Source organism: Stegostoma tigrinum, chromosome 12 (genome assembly GCF_030684315.1).
Source record: "Stegostoma tigrinum isolate sSteTig4 chromosome 12, sSteTig4.hap1, whole genome shotgun sequence".
Classification (NCBI taxonomy): Eukaryota; Metazoa; Chordata; class Chondrichthyes; order Orectolobiformes; family Stegostomatidae; genus Stegostoma; species Stegostoma tigrinum.
Window position 1 is genome coordinate 58271250 of NC_081365.1, and position 22207 is coordinate 58293456.

At 39.9% G+C, this 22207-nt stretch overlaps 1 protein-coding gene across 11 annotated transcripts in view; it reads right to left on the reverse strand.

Annotated features, from left to right (window-relative positions):
- dmd (dystrophin) overlaps positions 1–22207 on the reverse strand; it is a 1835475-nt gene that overhangs the window by 1491835 nt on the left and 321433 nt on the right. The gene's annotated exons all lie outside the window — the stretch shown is intronic.

A 22207-nucleotide genomic window follows, 5' to 3' on the forward strand; every position in this document is an offset into this window, starting at 1 on the left:
ACAATGATTCAGGGGAACCAGTTAGAAACAGGCTGACGGTTGTCTATTAGAGACACAACTTGACTTCTAGCCAGTGCCTGAGATCATGCACTCTACACTTCCTCAGCATGGCAACACTGAAGGGTGCTAGTGCAGCCCCACTGGATACTTTGAACCCAGCTCTTGACCATTGGTGAAAGCCACAGAACATTCGAAGATCCAGGGCAAGGAAGGACAAGGACACACACCTGGAAGCCAATCCTACGGCCAAGATTTGCAGCAAGACTCACCAGTAGAAAACCAGGCAGCAACCCAAGAAGACCGAGGTGAAAAATCAGCCCTGACCAGCAAGATCCACCTTTGTGAAAGACAACCAGCCCTACATCAGAGAGGAAAGGAATTCCAGCTCAAACGAGTGGATCATTGCCAGTAATATCCTTTCTGAGCCAGAATGAGTTGGATAGCGAGTAAGTGCTGTGGGAATTTGAGAAGTGCCCACTCGGTGTTTTTGATTCGGATATTTTGTTAATAAAATTGACTTGAACCATTAACAAAATTAAGTAAACCAAATTCTGAGTTGTTCAGTCCACCTCTTCGGCTAGTATGCTTGGCTAACATATTTTTAATATGCAAACTGGTGGGAGCATCCAAAGCATGGAAAATAAATTTGTAGTTCTTTCTGTGCCAGATGGACTGCCATTTGTATTGGGAAAATATATATAATCATCAATAGCAATGACAAATTATTCTGGGACATGTTAAGTAATGTTTCAAGATAAATGCACATTGTTACATAAAGAAAAGGAACAATCAGATGAAATATTCAAGAATGGTAAATCGCAACAGCCTGCTTGAGAAACATTTTTCTCATTAAATCACTTATATTTTCAGGGATCTCAAATTTCTCACTTGGAATGAACATGTTGACTGTCAGATTGTGCAAGCATGCTCTTAACTAACTAAATGCAGTACAAAATGATAAATTCAGTGTATCATTCTGAGCATGCTAGTCAGGCAAATATAAAGGCAAAAGCAGCTGATGCAAACGCCTTTGCACCATTTTACTGCAGGACACTTCAAATCAATTATATGCATATCATGATAATGGGCATAATCAGTGTGAAGCTACAGTGGAAATCATTAGTTCAGGTAATTTTCATCAAGAGAGGTAAGTTCAAATATAGTGTGATGTGAGTCATGCAAACAGCACAGCAAAGCCTGAGAAACTACCGACAGACATTAGGAATCAACCCAAGAAACAAACAGTTGAAACAGCACACTGTACACAAACAGATACCAACTGCATTGTAAATGTCAGGTGCCTTTCTGGGATGAAAAATATTGTTGGCCAATTCAACAAGTTGCAAAAGCAACTGTTTTGTTACATGAAAATATTCATACTAGGAGAGAGACCAATGCCATCCAATACACAGTTATTCCTATTATATCCATGTAGTAGTTTAAGAGAGTTCTGTCACAAGCTCAGAAAAGGCTCCTTAAAAGCAAATTGCTTTGAAGTACTAGCTAAGGAGGCACATTTCAGAGAGATTTGAAATGAAAAGCCATTTGACATAATTTAGGGGTAAATAAAAGAAGATTAAAATCAAACACAATCAGTTGATGATAACAAAGTGTGGAACTGGACAAACACAGCAGGCCAAGCAGCATCTCAGGAGCACAAAAGCTGACGTGTCGGGCCTAGACCCTTCATCAGAGCCCGAAACGTCAGCTTTTGTGCTCCTGAGATGCTGCTTGGCCTGCTGTGTTCATCCAGCTCCACACTTTATTATCTTGGATCCTCCAGCATCTGCAGTTCCCATTATCTCTGATACAATCAGTGAATGGTCTATATCAACATTCTCTGGGCTGCTCTCACACTTCTGAAACTATGACAGGACCAAATAATAGGAAAATAGCTGAAACTTTGCTCTTGGTTTGTCTCAATGTTCAAAGGCAAATTATATTACAGCAAATTTATCAATAAGTTTTCAATCACATGACCAAATGACTAAATCGAGTACTTATTGTTTACCTTTTGTCACCTAAATGGACAGGACTCAACAAAACATTGCCTTCACTTCTCACTGCGCCTGAAAAGACTATAACATTGATGCTCTTGATGTTGTACTAAGTTTTGTGCTGTGGAATTAAACACCTATTTCTGTGACAGTACTGGGCAATGAAGCACTCAGCATCTGTTATTTACAAGCAGTCTGTTTGAGCCACAAAAGGACCTGAGGCCAGTTACAGATCAATACCAAAACAGGTTATTTCTACTTAAGTTCTGAAAACACAAATAAAAGACAATTGGAAAAAGACACGAATGGTTAACTAATCCTATTCATGATATCACTAAAGGCATCTTAACACAATTTTCTGAAGAAAGGTCCAGGCCTGAAACATCAGCCTTCCTCCTCCTCGAATGCTGCTTGGCCTGCTGTGTTCATCCAGCTCTATACCTTGTTATCTCAGATTCTCCAGCATCGGCAGTTCCTCCTGTCTCTGTACAGTTCTTGAAGCTTGCATTGAGCTTCACAGGAGCACTATAGCAGGCCAAGATCCGAAAGATTACAGTTGGAGCAAACTATAGAATTACAGTCATAAGCAACAAGAAGCTCAGAGTTATCTTTCCAGATTAAAAACTGTTTTTGCTCAGTGATTACCCAAGTTGGCCCTGACTTTCTCCAGCACAGGAGAACATGTGAGTGAGGAATACAATGTACTGAACTGATAGGGAAAATAAACTGCTTTCTCAACTGGTCGTAGTGTTTGGAGCTGTGGACAGTGAGAAGGGAACACAAAAAAAGGTGCTATGTGAAAAGGAAGGGAGGGGCTGTGGTGGGGCAATGGCATTTTTAAAAAAAATTCTTTTGTGGGACTGGCCAGCACTTTTTGTCTGTTCCTAGTTGCTCTTGTGAAGACAGTGATAAGCTGCCTTCTTGAAACACTGCAGTCCATATGCTGTACGTTGACTCACAAAGCTGTTCACGAAGGAAATCCAAGACTTTGGCGGCAACAATGAAGGAACAGTGATACATTTCCAGGTCAGCATGGTGAAGAGCCTGGAGGAGAACTTGAGGGTGGTGGCGTTCTCATGTATCTGCTGCCCTTGTCCTTATAGATGGAAATGTTCATGCAAAAGGGAGCAGTTTATGCAGAATGCTGAAAAGGAGAAGGAAAGGTAATCCACTGTACACACAGCATGGTGAAATCGAGGGGAATCATATCATGGTTCTGAGAGAGGAAGAGGTGGGAGGCAGTAAGGTGACAGCAGAAGTGTTGGAGAATGAAGTGTGTTAACATGGAGTGCAGAGATGGAATGGAGTTGAGAGACTGTAGTAGTCCTCTGGTGATAAAGACACAATATAAGACAAGGATCATTTCAGAAACGGTTCTGAATGATGCATTTGAAATGCATGAAATCTGCTAAATCTCCAGTTTACACCAATCCTAATACTCCCAGTGGGAAACAAAAGGAACACTGGATACATAAGAAACCTACATCAGCAGGATGACAGTCTGCAAAACTGGAAAAAAATATGAACATTGTGATCTTTCGGTCAATATGGAGAAGTGCAAATTAATATATAAAAGCCACAAAAATGCTCCCATAAATTATTTTAATGGAACCTTATCCATTTTAGGCAACCATGACCAGTACTAAGCATTCCCAGGTCAGAGACAGTGCACTAAGTAATTTCCCTGTGCCTTAACTTCAGGGGAGAAAAAAATCCCAGATTACAATGCGCTCATCCCAATTTTCTAGCTCTGTAAGCATTTTTGATGCCACAGGATGAGGTTGTTAATACAGAGCAATTTGTGTGAAGTGTTTTTCTGTGGCCTGATGGCTCCAAGCACCTTGTATCATACAAGACCTTTCCAGCTGGCTAAAACAATACAGTCTTTCAAACTCCAGTTCTGTTTCCAAATTCTTGAATTTAAAATTAAATCAGTGATGATGTGCATTGGATGTGATAAGGCGTTGTTTCTGGTAATGTACGGAAACAAGCTTGTACCCAAAGATTCCCAACAGACCACATCCTGATTTTCTTTTTGCAATGCTGCATCAGACCTGATGGTTACAGAGCATGAAGCAGAAAGCTAAGCAACAGATTCCACATTCCTAAAGGGATTTGCTCCTAACCATGACATTGAGCTCACTTCATGAGCAGATTCACAGCAATTTTGTTCTGCCAATTTCTGTCGTACTTGTTGGCATTTCAACAGCATGACAAAGTATATTCTCTGTAATAGAAGCAATTTTAATGTATTCTTCAGTCCTTAAAAGGTTCTTCAAATTTTCCCCAAAGCTCAAGGCTGATGTGTCTCAGCTATCCATGACAGTAGGAGAACGAAGTACCACGATCTATTTTAAATTACTGTGTACTTGCAATCTCCATGGTACTCATTACATGTCCAAGATTTATTTCATTAGCATTGCAGGGAAACCAACCGATTATCACCGAGCTTTCTCACTAAATAAGAGCACACAATGAAAAATATGAAGAGCCTGACAGTTCTGAGACGGGGGTAGGGCTAAGAAGGGAGTGTTAAGACCCAGTAATAATCTGCAATTTACTGAAAGCAAGAAGGGATGTGTGCAACCTGTGCCAGGATCAGGCAATAGTGTGAATGCACTCTTCAGAGTTGGTGAGCTTTGACAGAAGATTCCTGCAAGCTTTGGAAAAGTTTCTGGGAATATATATTCGGAGCATTAGCAAAAATGCGGAAGGGATTTTAAAGAGCCCAGGGGCTAGCTGTGATGTTCTTGTGGATTAGGGAAGAGGCCCACACATAGCATGACAGAGACTGCCACTGTGCTCTTTTAGATCTTCTTTGGTTAAAGCCTTATGCCTACATATTACTTATTCAGCAGCAAACAGCTTTTTGGAATTTCCAGATTTTCCACCATCAGCTGGATTTTCAGTCCTACCTTCAAGCAGTTAGCCTGCAATCACAGAGTCTGAAGGATTAATACCATCAGTCTTTATGAAGCATAAATTCCCCTTTAAAATTACAAGTTTCTTTTGTTGTTAAAGTCTTTTGTCTTCTGAGCTATGCTCATAAACCTATGAAATGCTCCTGCCCCCTCTTCCAGATTATGGCTCATGGGTCAAGAGTAGGGTCTGGACAATTTTGTAATGTGTGTTCTTGGTGCATAAAATTAGGTTGTTAGCCAAGTAGTTCAAACAGCCTTCGGGAATGATGGCAATCGCCTCATTTTTTACATGTATATATATCAGAGAAGGGTTTTGTTTTAAACAGAATTGTGGTTAAGCTTAGCTCAATATTCTCATAATCTTCAAAACCTGTTGAGTTTGTAACTACCAGCTGTTGAAGGAGTGGAAAGAAAACTGCTCATACGGTACCACTTACCATCACACTCAGCAGAACTATTAACCATTTCCTGCATTTTTCAATGACATCATTGAATAGCATCCAAGAAACTTGCTGTTCACAGCACTTGTGGCCCACTAAGAATGGAGGTTACAGCATAAGAAGTGCTCTGTGACAATGACATTTTCAGCAGCAGATTGTGATAGCTGGAGGTCCAAGTCCTGGCCAGTCTTTTGAGTGACTCTTGGATAGGCATAAGGAGGATAGTAAAATGTAGGTTATTGCAGGGTAGATTGATCTTCGTAGAATAATAGGTCGGCACAACATTGTGGGCCAAAGGGCCTGTACTGTGCTGTACTGTTCTGTGTTCTGTGTTTCATATTCAGTCAGTGTCTCTTTGAGCTTAATCTGGGGGAACAAGAGAGCTGGTACATATAAACACAGACCGAAGCACAATTAGCTCAAATTTTAGAGGTATTAGGAAGCACTTGTTGAAGATGTGATGAGAAAAGGATAAGATTCAGGAAGGCATTTAGATTTGTTTGGCAGAGGATTGTTGAGTTGGGCAGCTGGAGTGGGGGATAAGATCACTGGTTATTATGGTCAGGAATATAGAGTTGTGCTCTGCTTACCGTTTTACAAACATTCAATGAGTAGAAGAGAGTAATACAGACGGCTTTTTACAGTGTGAAATATGGAACTGTGTTATTGGTTACATGCTCATCAACTAACTAATCCTCAATAAAACATTATCTAATGTATTTGCTCGGCTAACAGATAGAAACAAGCAATAGCCTGAGCTCCTTTCTCTTATTTTATACTAATTATTGACTTCTTGCATCATGTGGCTCAAATATTCTGGCTCTGGAATACAGATCAAGTCCTTTTCACTATCTTGTTCTTTTATTGTGGTTTGTTTTGTATCTCATATGATACGACAAGAAGAGTCATGTAAAGGATCACAAAAATCATGTTAGAACAGTAAACTCAGCACCATACCCCCCTCCCCCGCCCCAAGTTAATTCTGTGCTGTATAAATCTCAGGGTGTTTTAGAGTGATACTTCACTGTTAATTTTGTAATTGTGCTTGTACTCGGAATTTAACATCAGAAATCAAAAGGTTTACTTAACTGATAGATATTTCTATTTGTAAAGTCAGAATGCTACATGACAGAAACATCATGAATTTGGTCCACCCCACTGTCGAATGTTTCTAAACTGGCCCTCCTGTTTGATCTTCAAAAGATTAACTAAACTTGTCTACATTTGTAGAAAATAACATAGATGTGATCTTCTTCAGAAGCTATGTCTGGAAAGTATAATTTGGGTTCCACACGCTTCCTCCAACATTATTTAATTGAAGTCAAACAGCATACCCTGCTATTCATTTTACTGAGACAAATTATTAAGACTGAAATGCATGGCACATAAATGTAGGATGCAGATTCAAATTATCTTTCAAAAGGGAAGTGGATAAACACTTGAAAAGGGGGGAATAACAACTGACTGGTGTATGGAGAAACAGCAGGAGAATGTGACAAATTGGATGGCTCTACTGCGAAAATGATAGGTCAAATGGACTCCACTGGTATAATACCATTCTACTGTGGTGGAAGGGAAGATCCCATCTTAATGAATACAGGTTTAACAGGTAAGTTTTTTTTAAACAAGCTTTTTTGTAAATTATTTATTATCAGAGGCCTCAACATTGTGTCAAAGTATTCTGACTCAGTAGAGACAAGATAAAACCATTAGTCAGGTTTATGAAATTGGAATGCACAAATGTGGCTAGAAATTCCTCAGCTGCTTGGATGGAAACTACCCAACCAAAGTTGAAGCTTTCAAAACAGGCCATGTGCTGCCTTGAAGTCAAAATTTTAAGGAACATGTTTTTTTAAAAGACGGAATATTCAAGACAAATCAGCAACTTACTTGGAAAATGTCCAACTTTGAAAGATTGATTAAAACTTCATTTTACACTTAAAATTCAATTGAAGAAAAGCCAGCTGGAATAAGATTCCACAAATAATTGAGTAATTACAATCAGCTTATCAATAAACTGATAGTAAAATTGGACTCAAATTCTTAAAAAGGCCAATAAAAGATTGATGCAAGTAATTAAGGGTTATGGTGAGCAGGCTGATAATTAGAGCCAAGTCCACAAAAAGATCAGCTATGATCTTATTGAATGGCAGAGCAGGCTCAACAGGCCAGGTGACCTACACTTGCTCCTATTTCTTATGTAATGTTAAGTTGTATACCATACAACAGTGACTTTATGACAGAATGGAGAAAATCATTAGGCAAATGTTTTGATGCAATGTAATCCAAGAAGGAAAGTTACTTAAAAAGGTACAACTTGCGTCCGTTATCTGGGAACAGATTTACAATGGCTAACCATTAAAAATAGCTTTTGGAATAATAGTTTTGGACCATAGATTAGAAAGAATATTTTCTTCCATGAGCAATTTTTATTCAAAGCCTTGTCAACAGAGGTTATTGGTATTAGCACAGCACTCATCTATGACCTGTAAGTGAGAATGACATACCTCTAGCAGGAATCCTGGCAGGTTTCTACCACACTTGTACATAAAAAAAAGTTAAGTTTATCATGACCAGGGTTGAGAATGAGAAGCATCATTCTATTCCCATGATCCAGTTGGCACAACATTTAAAGTGTGTATATCTTTCTACATTAGTTTCTGAATTGAAAACATCCATCTACCAAGTTTCTATAATCCACAATTTTATTGACTATTAAAAAGCAAAAACAAAACAATTATTTTGACAGATTAGAAGACGATTATATCAGTTTGAAACGTAAATGTATAAACATTTACCCTTCTAAATTCCCTAACATACGCAAGTTAAAGATAAAATAAGGAAAACTTCCTCTGCAGGGATCACTTTCAGCAGTGAAAGAAAATACTTGTAAATTTTTGAATAATACAAGGATAAGAAATGAAAACTTTCCAAATTGTTTTCAGTCTGGTATCCTTGTGCATACAGAGAATCATTAAACACAGACATTTGTCCCTCTGGGATTTCTTCTGGCACAACTCAGGATGTTGGAAGAAAAAGCCTTCCAGAAGCCTTTCGGGGAGAATAACTACTTTACCATTTCACTTATCTACGGAATCGTGGGGCGTTTTTCTAAGAGAGGTGGCAGAGGTGGAGCTGTGCTGAGTGCCTTATCCCTTCACAGGTTACACCGCAACTGTACTCAAAAAAACAATAAGCAACAGTATTGACAGCCATAAACTCAGACTTGTGGCATCCTGCAAGTCCAAGCAGTTAGCTTAAGTTGTGACTTCCAGTGATTGTCTGTTGAAAGTGTCCCATGCCATCTTTTAAATAAATATACTAGCCCACCTTAAAAGAACCAAAAACATTTCACAACACCTTATAGTTTTTATTTTTAAATAGGCCAAGTATCCCCAAAACATCTCCGCCTTGAAAAAAATGAAGCGCCATGGTTAAATTTGTTTCATTGCAAAATGTGAGCAAAACAAAACATGATGGCGAAATACTAAAACATTTACGCTGCACATTTTCATTCATATTTTTTCAGTAACTAATGCAACTATACTTGTTACCATTTTGGTACTCATAATGCAAAAGAAGTTAACAGTACAGGAAAAGTATTACCAATTACATTGTGGGCAAAACAATGGGACAATTTTTAAGTGATAAGGTTGTAAGTGTAAACTCCGTTGAAATAATCTGGCCTTCCAGTTTAACGAATTTTTAACAAACATTGAGTCATTATAAGCAGTTTAAAACACAACCTAATTAAATGTGCACTTCAAAATGCTTAACAGCCAGTATTATTCACAGGATTTCTTTTCTCAAAAAATCTTTTGGTGTCAGGTCAGCTTTTTGAAAAGCAATCCCACCAGCTTCCATATGGTTGACACACCTCTATATAAAAGGCTTGCATCTATCCCCAGGTCACGAGTACAACATCACTTGCTACATAAATGGGCTTGATGAAATTTGAAGTTGCCAACTTTGGCTTCATTGATCTGATTTATTTTCTGTCTCCAAATATGCCTGGCACTTTCCAGATCACGAGTTTGGTTTTCATTTGCAGCATACCAGTTAGTGGAGCAACTTTAGTTCTGAAGTTTGGTCGAAACTACACAACCCATCCACAGCAACCACTGAAAAACAACTCATTTCTTGTTTACTCTTCAGGATAAGAACACAGACATGTTTGCACTGTTACTGTTCGCTGCAGGACTTGTCCTTGTTCTACTTTGTGCCCTGGGTAGATGAGTATACCCTTGCAAACTCACTTTTGGAAATGTTCATCACTAAATGAGCAGATTTGAATTCACTAAATATGGCTTACAGTTGTTCTAAATAGTCCATCCAAGTGGCACTATATTGCTATTACGTCACAGTAATCCACAAGTTGAGAACGCTCCTGCCACTCAGTTCATCCAACTCTGGCAAGTTGCTGGTGCATACATTACCCTAAACTGTATCATTCAACATTAGAAAAGACTGAGTGGTGTTACAAAGACCCATACGTCCATAGGTTGCGGTATAAAAGGAACATGCAATATTCATTTCAATGAATCTATATTGACAGGAATCTGACACAGCCAATTGTATCAAAACAACCTTCCAAACAAGGAACTGGGTGGGATTCTGTCTTTGGTGCGACCTTACACTTTCTGTGGTCTGGGCAGAACCTGGTTGAACCATCAGTCTATCATTAATATGACAGGAGAACACCAAGTACTTTGAATGGCTTCAATTCCAAAGTGAACGGAATTTCTCCTTTCACCAGAGCCTGTTTCTCTGCACCCATACAAAAAGAGAATGCTGTTTTACAGGACAGGATCCTCATTTTTCCACATCATATATGGCTCAAGTTGTAAACCCAGGTTTGTGCAACAGCTTTAAATTCCATGCGTAGCCCTATTAAGCCCACTCATCCTCCTGCCTCTAAATATGACAGCAAGGTACCTAAACGAAGAGCTCAATGTTAACTCAATAAGGTCGAAGCCAAATAGTATTGCTAACATAGCAACTGCTTCCTGAAATGTGAGTCTCTTGACAAGCTTGTTGGCCTATTACTTCATGGGCACTTGTGGAACTCTAAAGTGAGCCTGAGACATTTTGTAGGCTTTGAGGCCTGCATAAAATGAATCTGGATTATCCAAATCTCCAAACCAAGTTTCAGGTAGCAAAATATCTGTGTGATCCCAATATGATCTGTCAAAGTAAAACATGTTTATCATAATTTCCCTGCACTTTAGTCATCTCCGTGTACAAGTATATGAGGACAATGCCTACATTTACAATTCCAGACATGAAATCACACTCTAGCTGCAACAAGACAAAGTCCTAAGTATATAGCTTAATCAATACAGACACTAAAAGCAAATTACTCTAGACACTATAGATCTGAACGAAGATCACTTCTTCTGAGTCAATGGACTCAAATGTTTGTGCTATTTCTCTCTGCACAGATGCTGCCAGATCTGCTGAATTTCTCCAGCATTTTCTCTTTTTACCATTCACTAAAACGTTGGTATTCGATATCCTAGCTGAAGGAAAAAATGTGCTATTCCCCAGCTAACATAGTTCAGTTGGCTCACATAGCCCTAAGTTACCTGCCTCATTTGAGGACTGAAGTTGTTCCTTTTCTTTCCGATAAGGGCTTCCTGTAGTATCTGGTTCACATTCTCCCCCCACCCCTGCACATTCAGCAGTGTTTGAACTTGGCCTTTTGCTGTGGTCATACCAACAGCTCTTGTGAAACACTTGTGCTTTGGACATCACTTCCACTTTCAACAGCGGCCTTTCTGTCCTGAGAAAATAACATACGGCTGTCCCCAGTTGTTCCTTCTCATCCCCAACTACTTGATTCCCCTTCTCCATCCTTCTATCAGTATCGGATTTGTGCACATAATGAAACTGGATTTCAGCTGCAGATAACCTCAAAACACCAACTATTGCTGCTGTTCACTGGGTCGTTAACCTTCTGGTTTCCTATGTGGGGTTTTACGAATTCTTCCAGAATCATTTCCCCAAGGATCTCATATACGGTGCTTAATTTTAATGCCCATGTCCAATGATTGAAGTTATTTTGCATTATCCCCTCAACTTCTCCAGAATAGCCTGAGCTGACTTGTCGAGATTATGAAAGTTTTGCCTGCAAGTCTCAGGGACTAATTTGCACACATCAAGAATAGCTTTTTTTTTGCTATCTCAATCTGTGGAAGCCTACCCGAAAAGCACTGCATAAATTTCATGAGCTCTGTCAGATTGCTTCACATGAACAGTGTCTAGTTTTGTTTAAGCTAAGTCATCAGTTTTGTCCTCTTATTCAATTAAAAAATATTCAAAATTGCTTCTAGGCCCTATCCATCAAACTTCTGAAGGGCTTCCACAAACAGCCATCCCCACTGAGTTTTGACCTGGATTCAAAACTATTGCAAATCACGAGCATTCTTCCTTTATAATTCCAACAGTTAAAGTCAAAGTCAGAGTCAGTGTTCCCTTTCTCATTTCCTTGGCCCTACCTACCTGTCTTTTCCCTTGACAATTTTCTTTATCTTTCCTTTTGCATCAACCGAAATATTCTTCGAGTGTTCTCAGTTCCCACATTTTTTAAACCACCCATTTACTGTTCTACCTCAAGCTCCTTACTCCAAACTGAATTCTAGCTAATCCTACTGAATTTATCAACTAAATCACCTTGCCTTCTTCCCAATTCAAACTCTATGCTATTATCTCAATTGTACCTGCTTTCGTATCCTCTACTTTTAATTATACTTGAACTTTTCTGCCAATTTAGTTTGTCTAGCCTCAGTAAATGTTTTGCAAATCACTCAAGCATAATGGTTTCCCCCTCCAGAAAGGTCAGAAGAGCCGACAAAGCCTTTGTGGTTTTCAGAAGCATTACTCTAATTGATATGATCCTAGGTAATGACAAGTATGATGAAACTTGGCTTAACCAATCATAAAGTTTTATTTTGGCAGTTTGGTTCCCATGGGGCATCAGTCACTGAACATACTCATACAAGTCCACCAATGTTCTTCCAAGAAAATAACAGGCTTATTACATTGGATGTGGAAGTTCCATCATGTCCATCTCAACTCTAAGTTGTTCGACAAACAAGGATGTTGTGAGGATCATGTTCCAGCAACTTCCTTTACACTGACCAGGTGTGATTGCCTCCATTATCTTCAAGATACACAGACTGATACACAGGTTTTTCACTGACTTTTCCCTCATTCAACTTTAAGAGAAGTGCTGTTCACTTCAACTACCAAAACAGTTTTAAGACTTTAGCCTCAAAGTCCTAACTTCCACAAACTTTAAAGTGCCTTTCTGCTGGCATGAAACTGTTCTTCATAGAAGATCAATGAATAGAGTCCCTACAGGATGGAATCAGGCCCTTTGGCCCAACAAGTCTGCACCGACCCTTGGAGCATCCTACCCAGACCCATCACCCTATAACGCACCAAGTCTACACATCCCTGAACACTACAGGCAATTTAGCACGGCCAATCCACCTAACCTTACCCTTTTTGGGACTGTGGGAGGAAACCGGAGCACCCAGAGGAAGCCCACACAGACACGGGGAGAATATGCAAACTCCACACAGACAGTTGCCCAAGGGTGGAATCGAACCCAGGTCCCTGGTGCTGAGAGGCAGCAGTGCCAACCACTGAGCCACCGTGCCAGATTCCCATTCTTCTTTCGAATGGCTTCAAAAATACAGCTGCCGTTCTGAAACTTCAGAAGTTCTGAAATGTTCATTCTTAAAATACTGCAAGGAACTTCTAAATAACAGCATGGGGGATTCCTGTTTCCTCTAACTCTAACCAGAGACAGAAACAGAGGCAAAACATATCCCCTCACAGTTCAGTGGACCTTTCTTTTCACAAAGTCAAAAAGCAGGACAGCAAAAACCTGCCCATTCACAAGCCTGTTCTTCTTCAAAAGGAAACAAACCCCTGACTCTGGCCTGCTTTTAAAACAAAAATCAATCCAGCTCACAGTATTACAGGTTGCGTCAAAATTTTGGGCATAATTACCCAACATTGGGTGTTGCAGGAATAATGCTAAGCTTGAGAACTAAATGAAAGCATTACAACACTGAAAAAAGGCAGCCAAAGATTCAATGGATAGGCAATTGGAAGTCCAAGTTCTGCTGAAAGGGAGACCAGCTCATGAGACCAAATCTTATGTTCCTGTATACTTTTGTTCTTAAAAATAATAATGTTAGCTGGGAAAAATTTTTCAGCTTCTCAGTTTGTAAGTTTTCTTCAGAATTGAGCTCTGAACCAGTGAACAACACAAAGCACCGTGGAATAAAGTGCCTGCACTAAAATCAGATGATAAACTTGCAGTTACCAGTGCATCTTTGAAATCAATGAAAAACTCATTATTAATCATTATGCTGCCACCGGAGAAGTAAAAACATCCCAGGTTTCCTCAGCAAACTCAAAGGCCAGAGTGTGTTTCTCATTTACACAGCACTATACTGAACAAAGTAGCTTACCATTTGCTGCACATGATTAGTTCCTCTAGTTTGGAACAACAAAAGCCTCGACTACAACTTCAGGTGAACAGCAGAGGCTGCAAATCAGTGTGATCATTCTCCATATTTTACACACCAGGCACGATTGCAGCATCTTTTGCAAAGGTAGCTAATGCCAATTAAGGTTAGATTATGCTCAGTTATGTCAGATTCTCATGTGGCCTGACATTTCTATTTTTTCTTCTAAATCCTTCCCACAGAAATTTAGTGGCAGACAGGCCTATGAAATGTTAACTGTTTATATGCTTGATGTGTTATCAGCCTCTTTTCTCCCTCCAAGAAGATAAGAGTTTCCCTACAGCGGATCAAAATAAAACTCTATGGACTAGAGAATTTACTGCCAAATCTGCTATTTGTTTCGTTCAGCAACATAGCAAGATTACAAACAAAACAAAGCCACAGGCTAAAATGCAAAGTACAAGTAGTGCTGAGCTGATTTTGAACCAATTGAAGCAGAGGTCTAACATGCCAGGCATCACTTTTGATTGAGATTAGGTTAAAAAAAGCTTCAACCAGAATTTCAACAAAAGGTTGCTAGCAGATAGGGTGGCAAAGATGAAGCCATTACTCAGAGAGAGGAGACAGGAGAGACAAAAGGCATGGAGAGAGGTTGAGAAGGTGTGAGAATTGAACCCACACTGTCAGCATAACTCTGCATCACGGACCAGCCATCTGAGCTAACAAATCCCCAAAATGAGAATAGTGAGGAGTCCGTTCTCAGTTGTATTTGAGATTAAATGGTAATCTGCACAGTATGAAAGATTTCACTTTCCCCCATGAGACATGCCACAAAATACTGGATGACCACACTGCAGTCTGCCTCACAACAAAACCACGAATAACGTCAGCCACATAAGCTTGTTGTGTTGTTCAAAGCACCCAACAGTGCAAACATGCATAAACAGAATGGAAGCATTGTATTACTGGACTGCACGCACACACACGCACATACGCACACACGCACAAAACAGAATATAATAAAGTTTCTCTTTTTTTCCATTCCTTTACATTAAAAGAACATGTCAATTTTCAAAAGAAACAGGGTCAATGCCTCAGATGGCCTGTCTTATGTGTGAAATAGCCTTTGGGGCTTCAATGATTAACTTCAATGTTGTAAATCATTCCAAGGTGTTTCAATACCTGACAAAACAGAGCTCAGAGACTCCTGCTTTGGGATGCCAGCACAGATTATGTGTTTAAGGCATAAATGGGGCTCAAACACTTCCTAAACCAGAGCTAAGCATGCAACATTCAATACACTGTGCAGACCAGACCCATTGATTTAGTCGTGCCTGACTAGAAATCAATGAGACCTTTATTTTATCATCCCCGCTGGTAGCACACAAAATTTACAGTTCTCCCATCAACGAAGGAATGATATACTATTCGCAAACTGTCAAATCACACTTATTATTGCTTATAAGTACAGCCAGTTATACAGCCCCAAACAAATTGACCATAAAGACAAGAAAATTAATTAATTGTGAGGCTGGATGAACACAGCAGGCCAAGCAGCATCTCAGGAGCACAAAAGCTGCCGTTTCGGGCCTAGACCCTTCATCAGAGAGCTCTCTGATGAAGGGTCTAGGCCCGAAACGGCAGCTTTTGTGCTCCTGAGATGCTGCTTGGCCTGCTGTGTTCATCCAGCCTCACATTTTATTATCTTGGAATCTCCAGCATCTGCAGTTCCCATTATCTCTAAAATTAATTAATTCACTGGTCAGTTACAAATCTGTTGCTGCATAATAATAGATATTATGTAAAATAATCACATATCACACAGAATCCCTAAAGTGTGGAAACAGGCCCTTCAGCCCAACAAGTCCATACCAATCCTTGCAACATCCCACCCAGACCCATCACCTTATAACCCACTTAGGCTACATATCCCTGAACACTACAGACAATTTAGCATGGCCAATCGACCTAGCCCGCACATCTTTGGGCCATGGGAGGAAACCGGTGCGCCGGGAGGAAACCGGTGCGCCAGGAGGAAACCCACACAGACACAGGTAGAATGTGCAAACTCCACACAGACAGTCGCCCGAGGGTGGAATTGAAAAGTACCAGTTCATCATTTAAAATTAAACTTAAATTACACTATGACAGTGGCTTTTAATTCCACTTTCTCCAATTGTTTTAATACCCATCGACAACTCCTATTGGCAGTCGAGATTCTAGAATTTGTCAGTTAGTTACAGGATGTTTAATATTATTAGGTCTTCAGACATAACCTTCACCTCCAGCACTGCCTTGCTGCAGAAGCTCGAATCATTTTGCTTAGTGTTCGACACCATCGTCAATTTAGCATGGTCTGGCATGTGGAAGCTTCACAGGGAACAAACCTGGGCCTAGCTTTTGACTGAGCAGTTGTTCTTCGTGGAGTGACGCACAAATTTATCTGAAGCTCCGAGGTCCAAATAAGGTATTCCTACATCACAAGCTGGCATTGATCAGCAGCCCACTGAGCACTGAGGTAGTAGCAACACAAAAGGAACAAGTGGCTGTCAGCAATAGTGGTAATGAGATGGGACGAAATTTACATGTGGCCATCCTCTGTCAGAGCCAGGACAGATCAGCAATCACTACCCCACACCACCAAAACAAAGAAAACTATGTCAATTTCTACCCTTTGTTTCCAGAAAATATCTCGCACCCATTTTTATTTGATGTTGTGGTCTTGTAGCACATGGTAGCATCCATAAGACCATAAGACAGAGGAGTGGAAGTAAGGCCATTCGGCCTATCGAGTCCACTCCACCATTTACATCATGGCTGTTGGGTATTTCAACTCCACTTCCCTGCACTCTCCCTGCAGCCCTGTAGCCAGCATCTCTACCTTTCTGCCACAAGTTCTGGATTCAAGTGCCATGCCATGGCTTTTTGGTCATAAATGGTGTCTTAGTAACGTGGCCAAACAGGCTGACCGTCAGCCTGTAAATCGTTTCAAGAAACTTGAAGGCTGGCAGTAAGGCTGGGAGTGCTTCTGAGTCAGCTATTCTGCAGAATGCAATAGCAAACTACTGCAGGACTTTGCCCAGAGGCATGAACCAATCCAACAGAAGTCCACGACCCAACAAACAGAAAATAGTGATCAGAGATAATGGGAACTGCAGGCGCTGGAGAATCCAAGATAACAAAGTGTGAAGCTGGATGAACACAGCAGAACAAGCAGCATCTCAGGAGCACAAAAGCTGACGTTTTAGGCCTAGGCCCTTCATCAGAGAGCTCTCTCTGATGAAGAGTCTAGGCCCGAAATGTCAGCTTTTGTGTTCCTGAGATGCTGCTGGGCCTGCTGTGTTCATCCAGCTTCACACTTTGTTATCATAAACAGAAAATAGAATGTCTTTCTCCCAGAGATTTACATTTAACAGACAAAATAAATGAGTTTAAGATGAATTCCATCTAGATCAAAATATTTTTCTCTCATGTCACAGTGTTACCTTCACTGCAGGGTCTGAAAAGCATATTCTCCTCAGTGGTCTCAGAGTTTCATACAACCAATTCTTTGTCATGCATTTTTTTCCAGCAATCTCTGTTTTCCGTCTAAGCTTTCGATCATCATTCTTAATATTTCCTTAGGCGATTCAGTGACAAGTTATGTCTTACAATTTTCCTGTGAAGTACCTTGGAGCATTTTGTTACATTTACAGTACTAAGTTAAAATTGAAAGGGTGCAGAAAATACTTACTAGGATATTAATGGAGGTTGGAAGGTCTGAGCTGATAGGGAAAGGCTTAACAGGCTGGGGCTGTTTTTCCCCCATGGAGCATCGGAGGCTGAGGAGTGACTTTACTGAGGTTTTTTTATAGATCGGGTAAACAGCCAAGATCTTTTCCCTAGGGATAGGGGAGCAACATTTTTATGCAGAGGCAATGCCCAAACAAAAAGGTGGTGCACACTGGTACAACCATAACATTTAAAAAGATGTCTGAATGGGTATATGAATAGGAAGGGTTTAGCAGGATATGGGCCAAATGTTGGCAAACAGGTCTAGATCAGTTCAGGATATCTGGTCAGTATAGATAAGTCAGACCGAAGGATCTGTTTCTGTGCTGTACAACTCTGAGATTCCAGGCAATAATTCTGAGATAACATTGAAGCAAGCTTGTACAACCACTTAATCCTTTAATGCCTGGCAAACTTTACAGATTACAAATTTGTCATCAATCTTTTAGTATGCTTCTTCAGCAGTGCGGTGATACTGAAACCATCAACAGAATAGTCAATAATATTACCGTAATTTCCAGCTTTTTCAGTGGGCACGTACATAGATAAAACACCCTGAAAAATTGATTTATTAGAGATAAATATAGAGCTGTCTCACAGATTCTTTCATATCTGCTGTGCACTGTGCACACTGCTGTGAAAGTGATCAGGATGAGGAACAGGTTCAAGCACAGGTATACAGATAATGACAGAGAAAATAATTATGGAATATCGAATAGAACAAACACCATCACAAGCAAACAGGAAGGCTCACAGCAACAATAAATCCAACTACTTGGAGAAGTCAAACAGAATGATTCGGACTTTAGAGAGCTGGCACAAACAAATGTGCTCCCTTCAAAAGCTAGAGGCAAACTCTTCATTTCTTCGCACAGACATGGGTCTCATTAATAGAATGGGTGGAGCCAAGGTAACATATTTATTAAAAACACAAGCATAAACTAGGTACAGGAGTAGCACACTGAGCCCATCAAGCTGCTCCATCATTCAATGAGATTATGGTTGATCACCTACTTTAATGAGATATTCCAGATTTCTTTACATACCCATTCTTTGATGCATTTTAAAAAAATCTTTCTTAAACATTTTCAGCGATCCAGCCTCCAAAGTCTTTGGTGGCCGATAATTCCACGTGTTGACCACCCACAACAAAGAGTTGTTTCCTTGTGAATCTCCTTGTTTTAGAGTCCCAATCAAGGGAAACATCCTCCCTGCATCTAATCTGTCCAGCCTATTTGAAACGTATATCGTACTCTCAGATCCTACCGCATTCTTCTAAACTCTAGTAAGTACAAGCCCACTCAAGCTAATGTCTCTTCATGTGACAGTCCTGCCTTTCAGCAATCAGCCTTTGCGGCCCTCCATCTAATGACAAGTATATCCTCTGTTAGATGCAGACACCAAAACTGTACATAATCTCTCAGGTGCAGCCTCACCAAGACTCAATAGAAAAGTGCAGTGAAGTATCCCTACTACTGAACTCAAACCTTTCAAAACATTGTCATCAACAAAACAAGTCTCATTATTAGCACATATTGAATTAATTGGCATCAAGAGTCCACAGTGGGAGTAGGACAAAATGCATTATTAGCTTGGGATTGGGAGCATGGATGAGAAGAGCCCAATTTCCCACTGCTTTATACTATTCAGGATTGAGCTCTCGAGCAGCAAACTGTTTGCTGTAATGGCATTTATTCCAAAAACATCATTGATGATAAATTATTACTGAGGTGATTTGGCAAGTTGTGACTCATACTATAATTACTATCCTTCATTGCTATGGCTATCATGATATTGGAAAATCATTCCATTAGCAGGAAGCGTGGTATGGATTGTTCATGACACAGATTGTATCAAAATGATTCACCATTGTTTCATTGTGCAAAGTAAATTAGATTATTTGTAAGCTCATATACAATCTGACTGACTTGGTCACACTGCAGGGATAAGGCATCAACAATTTCAAAAAGCTTAATAAATAGGAGGATAAAATGAACTCAGTTGAAACAACGACAACATTGGTAAAACCAGCCATCAATTTCATTGTATCTATGCAGTAATTGATATGCACTTTTTTTTACATCAAATGCTGATTGAATTATAAAGATACATAGATTCCATGGCAATACAGGAGTAGCTACTTGCATGAAACTCATAACAGCTTTATTAAATACTATCAGTGAAATGATATCACTTTATGTCCTCCTGAGTTCATCCTTAACAAAATGGAAAAACACAAGCAAGCAGCACATTTTTACGTTTGCTAATGTGCTTCTTCTAATGCAACTTAATCATGTAAATATCTCATTGTCATCTAGATAAATTCTTTACCACATCTCTACGGAATGGCTGCAATTATGAAGGGAAACATGAAGGATACCAACGCAAAATGGAAAAAGACTAAATTTACTGATTAACACAATGGGTGTGTATTCAAGGAAAATCTATAGTCCCTCTTCAGTGCATCAAAAGCTGCAAAAATTTCACACTTTTGACAGTAATCCTAACCTTCCACAATTTTCCCCTTTTTCAAATTCCATTGGACAAATAACATTCTACTATTAGCACGCTCTGTTTCAAGGTTAAAGATCTAACAATAAAATCGAAAGTTTCATATTCATCATTCAGACCACAGAATTCTGGTGCATTCAGAACAAAGTATAATTGATCCTGAAGCTTATTTTGATCTTGGCTGAATCAGCTCAAAGAATGACCAGCCTGCATGACTGAGATTGAGAAGGAGAGGTAAAATTACAAGAGAGGCCAGAGTCACCTATGTGCAGAGAGTGGCTTTCAAATACAGACAATTATTAGCAGTGAATAAATTATAGTTTGTATGTACCACAAATGAACTCAGTGCCAGGACCCAAACACTCCGTGATACGAAACTTGTCATTACCAGAAGACATAAAGAGGCATATTTATTTGACACCTTATTCTCTTTTTTTCTGAAAGAGAAAAAGAGTGGACCATTAACTGCCCATCTTAAAATAGATACTTGCAATGATAGACGTGTTCTGGAAATGTCAATTAACAAAAGCAACACATCATCCTTCTGAAATAAGCATTCTGCAAGCATTCTCGTCAATTCCACACAGAGAAACCTCAAACATCATGTCTCCACAGCTGAAACTGGTGTGAGAAAAAAAACAAATGCCTGAAATGATCGTAATGGCCCATACCTATGGCAGCACAATGGTTTTTCACCAGATGAATCCTGTCATCTCGCTACGTAACTCATGCCAAAGCCTTGGTCACATGGCTGAAACACAAGTTTGTTGATTGACTATAATTATACAACTTTGACCTTTGACCCCTGCGCTCGGTCGCTCGGTCTGCTTTTTGTTTTGGTACAGTCAACACCAAAAACAATTCCAGGATTAAGTTCTACCTGAAACAAAAACAGAAGGTGCTGGAAAAGCTCAGCAGGTCTGGTAGAATCTGAAGAGAAACGTTAACTCTGGCTTCTCTTCACAGATGTGCCAGATCTGCTGAGCTTTTAGAGTGGCTTATTTTTGTTTCTAACTTACAGCATCTGCAGTTCTTTTGGTTTATTATTTAGTTACAACTGGATTCTTGTCTCAACTTCTCAATGCCTGATTTCCAAAATGAATCCTGTACATCTTCAGCAAAGTGAACAAATTCTAAATGTACAAGAACGATATTGCTGTGCTCTCAACAGTACCAAAATCTCTAAAAAAAACAATTCTGCTAGCCCAAACAGCAAAACTGCAAAGGACATTGACCTACTGGACTTAGATTCACAGAGATTAGTGCCAAGAACCTGGATTACTTTTAAAGCAATTCACAGTTGTAACTCATTTGCTTTTCCTTCATTTCTTTTTGTTTTTTCCCTGAATGCTTATGTGCATGTATTTGGAGGGCACAGCCAAAGCCATCCATTATCAGCCCAAGATAACAAAGTGTGGAGCTGGATGAACACAACAGGCCAAGCAGCATGTCAGGAGCACAAAAGCTGACGTTTCGGGCCTAGACCCTTCAGAGAGGGGGATGGGGAGAGGGTTCTGAAATAAATAGGGAGAGACGGGGAGGTGGACCGACAATGGATAGAGGAGAAGATAGGTGGAGAGGAGAGTATAGGTGGGGAGGGGATAGGGCAGTCCGGGGAGGATGGGCAGGTCAAGGGGGCAGTTTGAGGTTAGTAGATAAGAAATGGGGGTGCGGCTTGAGGTGGGAGGAGGGGATAGGTGGGAGGAAGAACAGGTCAGGGAGGCGGGGATGAGCTGGGCTGGTTATCACTGCAATCTGGTTTGAATGCTTGCTATATCTAACTTTGTTTTAACCCCAAAACAATTTTCTATGGGTCATGTTTAAATTGGACTTTGTAAACATGGTTTCGGCAAATAAATAAGAAGCAAAATTAAAAACCACTTCTGTTAGAGACAGAAGAAAGGGGCAGTTTTTTTAAAAATATCACCTCTCCCTCTGGTCCACGATGACTTAAATGTACCAGCTCCAATATTATGTACAAGCTTTGTGGCTTGGAGGCTTATCTAAATGAGAAAAATCTCTTGTATTGGCTGATTTATACTCTTCATCCTCATTACATTGTTTCACTGTTTTCTCCTTCCCTA